This window comes from Protopterus annectens, chromosome 10.part0 (assembly GCF_019279795.1).
Source record: "Protopterus annectens isolate FY-2018-M chromosome 10.part0, PAN1.0, whole genome shotgun sequence".
NCBI classification, from domain to species: Eukaryota; Metazoa; Chordata; order Ceratodontiformes; family Protopteridae; genus Protopterus; species Protopterus annectens.
The window spans coordinates 508,972,338-508,977,402 of NC_056744.1; the positions used below are offsets into that span (position 1 = coordinate 508,972,338).

Below are 5,065 nucleotides of genomic sequence, written 5' to 3' on the forward strand. Positions count from 1 at the left end.
CTAAAGCTTGAGTGGCCTCCGAAAGACATGCGTGAATGGACGTGCCTTCACTGAAGGTTGGGTGTCGGACTGGCAACTCGGCACCAGAAAAATCTACTGCCAATCATTACCGGACAGGTGATCCGCTGTGGCGACTCCTAACCAGTAAAAGCTGAAAAGACAAACAACAACAAACAACTAAAGCTTTGCATCTAAAAATTATACCAATTAGTATAGCTTCAATCCATAAAATCGTATGCTCTTTTACCCAGGATTAAAGAATAATTACTATATGTAAGAAGCTATTTTCAAACACCACACATTTTCCTATCTCATTCATGTACTGTAAACACAGTTTTACCTTTTTCAGTTCTTGTTTCTTTCCATAATTAGTAGACTGTTAAATATGCTTTTACTTCTTATATGTAGTATACGAGATTGCCAGCTGCAACACATGATCCTGTTGTTCCATAATCATCAGACATAACACACGGATTTCATAAGTTCATAGGTTCAAATACCAGGCTTGCAGTCTACTCGGATTCTACACTTTTACTTGTTATAAACCTTTATTGCTATTTTCTACTACCTGCACACACATGCACATTATTTTGAAGGCATTTAATTAATGTCTTCTGATTGTAAAGGAAAGCTGATTCCATAATTGTAGAAGCTGTTGTGTAATGTATTTTCCACAGTTTTTTCTACATTTGTTATTTATTTTTAGTACTAGGTTCCTTGACTTGATGTTGGCTATCACCGAATTGTGTTCTAGCCAGAAACATTCAAACAGAGCTACAACAGATGTTGACTGAGAGATCAGGTAGATGGCAGGTCATAGTACTGTGTAGAACAAGAGAATACTCATATTTCCTATAGCCTTTATGAATGCTTCTTGTTTTCCAACTTCAAGATTTTTCTAATAATTTTTTCTAGTTTCAAGTATCTTCAGGTGACTTGTTCAAAGGCAATAAAATACAGCATTATATGAAATAGTGGTTTGTCTAAATGACTTATAAAGTGCTAAAGTTATCTGCCCGAGGAGACATGAAAACACACACACACACACACACACACACACACACACACACACACACACACACACACACACACACACACACAGAATTAAAAGGTTGTCAAACTTTTTATTCTGCTGCAGAGGGCTCTGTGAACCCATCTCTTTGCTTTCAAAACAAATTATATTGGCACTTTCTTTAGAATTTGACGCCAATACAGACTTTACTTTTCTGACTTTTAAACAAATTTATTGGTTGTTGTTGTGTCTTTCGGTTTTTCCTGGTTAGGGGTCGCCACAGCAGAACTCTGGTCCACTAATGATTGGAAGTAGATTTTTACATGCCGAGTTGTGGGCCCTGACTCAATCTTCAACGAAGGTACGCCCATTCACGCAAGTCTCCACACAGAAGACACTCTAGCTGAGAATCGAACAGGACAACGTCTTACTGTGAGGCGACAACGCTACCGCAGCACCACCACCATTGGTCAAAGTTTAAATTGTTGCCAAATATTGTCCTTAAAATTTTTATCATGGCATCATTTTTATGATGCATCAATGTATTTGGGGTGGGCCCATCCTAATATCAGTGTCTACTCCACAGAGATTATTCTAGTGCCCCCCTCACCACATCTAGCAAAAACTCTTCCATTTTGATTAAACAGCTGTTTCCAATATCCACCTGCCCCCCCACCCCCCCACCTCCCGGCCACCCTCTCTACAGTTGTAATGGAACATGAATTTGTCTTGACAGACTGTTGCATATCAGAAAAAAAATGTGTCATTAGATCCCTGCATGGAATTTATATCATCAACTACTGTCTGCCACATCTGTTCACATAAAGGCAGCTCATCATCTCTCTAATCAACTGGTACCACGTGTAGGTCATGGGTACCTGCAGCAAGACATCATTTTCAGCAGGGCTAAAATTGTCCAACATGTAATGATAACATCATTATTTAGACATGCCAACATCTGTGATCACATCACTTAACTATATACTGTGTCCTGCCTGTACTGATAGAATGATAGCCACAGAGAAAGAGATGGCTCTGTTGTAATGCACCATAATTGAAGGAATAGCTATGAGGGTATACCACACTACAGCTGTAGGGACAGAATGAGAATAGTTATTACACACATTTGGGGAAATCACAGGAGTCAACCTAACCAAAGTGTACAATGGAGGAGCCTCACCCTGGGGAAACCCCTTCGTGATCATATTATCCCCCTTGTAAAATAACTAGATGTGGTGGGTGAACTTGTCAAACTGTGTTACTCATACTCATACTAATTATAATAAATGCATGTCAAAATGTGGTCAATGCCCTTATTGGAGCAAAATTAGAATGGGTAGTGAGTTTAGTATAAGAGGTGTAAAATATAATTTGAGCAGTAAGTGTAATAGTAATTCTAGGAACATAATTTACTTGGCAACATGTAATGACTGCCTTGGATTCTACATGGGTAAAACAGAGCGTAGGTTGCATGACCAAATTTATGAACACAAATATAATATTAGAAACTGTAAAGAGACTAATGCATTGGCTGGGCATGTTTTGGAATACCCACACTATTTCTTTTATTATATGATTACTGGTGATATTAAGGTTAATCCCAGAGGGTGATCCAACTGGCCTTCATTTGGAGAGGAGAGAGCTAATTTGACAGTTAAAACTCAATTCATGTTCCTGGCCAGGTTTGAATGAAATAGCTTCTATTTATTGTCTGCTTAGATTGAAAGTGTTGGAAAGATGAACTTTATTATTATAATTTTTTATGGTTTCACAATTTTTTTTACATTTAAAAAGTAATTAGAAATTAGTATTTTTTTTTATCTGTTTTTAGTGTATAATCGTAGGATTTTTTTGTAGATTTTTAAGGAAAATAGAATTTGTTCTGGTGTTTGTTTTATCCTAATTACTCACTGTTTCCTATTGGTTTATGTTCAAAAGGTAATGGCTCAATTTTTAAGTATTTAAATGTAATGTTAATTGAGCCTAGTTATCTGATGAAGTCCAGTGGAATTGTTTAATGGACGAAAGAATTTATCTGTTTTGGAATAAAGAATTATTTTGGATCTGCCATTTCTATAGTTTGTTGTTTTTGTTTTATTTTTCAAACCTATTGCATGGCAGGGGTTTATACATTCATTGGCATAGGAATGCTGGTCCTCTTCACCATATATTTATTTATTTATTTATTTGACATTTGGTTACTGGGAAAGTCTGACTGGGTCAGAAATCCATTTTCAGCACAGGCCCAGGGATAAAAGCTCCAGTACAAAGTAGATTGGATTAAAAAAAGCTTATACAGAAATTAACACTATAATGCAAGGATAATACAATAGTAGATAGTAATGGAGAGCGGTATACATGTGTACAAATGTTAACACGGTTACATATTGGAGTATGTTGTTACATAAACTATGTGATTGGCATTGTTTTCAGTTTGCTTAGGTAATTTTGTTTACGTAGATTTTTCATATTTACATACACACATATTTACATGGAGGAAGATGTAATAAGTAAGAGACAGAGCGTGAGGTTGATCTGAATAAGATGAATAGCTTACAGGAAGTGATGGTGAGAAGTAGTTAGTAAGGGATAGCAGATTAGTTAGTAAGGAATAGCAGATGAGTAGTTAGTAAGGGAATAGCAATGAGTTATATATTCGGTGGAAGGTGGGTAGTTGTACAATACAGGTTCAATATACAATAGATACAACAGAGTAGGGGATGAAATGGTATGGATTCAATGAGAGTAAGTGAAAGAGAAGTTTGTGGAAGGAATAATTAAGTGTAATAAGTTAGTGGAAAGCAGGAGATTGGAAAGTGGGAGAGGGCAGGTGGAGTGGTAGAGTTATAATTCATGTGATTAGTAATCAGTTTGGTTTTGAGCAGGTACAGTTACTTGAATTGAGTAGTAATCATTTTAGTTAAAATTTGAATTTCTTGAGATTTAGGGTACTTCTAATGTCTAAAGGTAGTGCATTCCATAATTCAGTTACAGAATATGAGTCAAGGGAGTGCTCAGCAGTTTGGTTGGGTTTGTATAGAGCTAATAGATGCTTGTCTTGGGGCGAACAGTTCGATTGGGAGTATAGAGTTGGAGCAAAGAATTTTTTGAGAGACATATTTCAGAATTATAGATGATTTTGTGGGCCATTGTTAGTTGTTGCCAAGTTAGTTGTTGAGGTAGTGTAAGCCAGTTAAGGGAGGTAAGAGCGGCACAATGGTACATGTGGAATGGTAATCCTGTTGCAAATTCGGCAATTTTATTGTACCAGGATTCCAGTTTATTTGTTAATGTAGTTTGGAAGTTGATAAGTGTAGGGACACTGTATAGGAAATATGGTAGTAGGTATGTGATGGTCAGTGTTCTTTTTGTGTCTGAGTCCATTAAGTGTTTGTGTCGATATAGTAGTCCTAATTTTGGTGTGATTTTTAACAGTATTATGAACATGCAGATAAAAGGTTAGTCTGCCTATTGTTATCCATAGAAGTTTAGCATGTGGGACGACTTTGATTTCTGTTTTGTTAAGGGAATATATTTTAAAGATGATAGAGTATGTTTCTGGTGTGAAGAGAAGTAATTTGGTTTTGTCTGGGTTTAGTAGGAGCTGCACATTATTGAGCCAAGTTTGGATGGATGAGAAGGTCGTTTGGGTTATGTGTCTAACGTATCTTTTATTCTTTGATGAAGAAATGATAGTTGAGACTTCAGCGTATTGGATAAGGGTGCTTTGGCTTGAAGAGATATGGATGTTATTTATAAAGATGTTGAAAAGAAGGGGACCAAAGATGGAGCCTTCATTGACCCCTATTTTATTGGTTAGATATTCTGAGATACAGCCTTGCCATTTTACACACTGTTGCCTTTGAGTTAGGTAGCTTGAAAACCATTGTAGAAAAGTATGTGTAAGGCCTAGGGATGATAGTTCTTGCAAACATTTGGGGTGTGACATGGTGTCAAATGCCTTTGATAGATCTAGAAATATTGCTGAAGTTAGGTTTCCTAAGTTTCTGGCTCTGTTGGTTGTATGTGCGATGATTATTAGGGCAGTTGTTG

The 5,065-nt window shown here is 36.6% G+C and overlaps 1 pseudogene; it reads right to left on the reverse strand.

Annotated features, from left to right (window-relative positions):
- Positions 1-2,120: 2,120 nt before the first annotated feature.
- Positions 2,121-2,229, reverse strand: LOC122814613 (annotated as a pseudogene).
- Between the last annotated feature and the right edge of the window lie 2,836 nt (positions 2,230-5,065).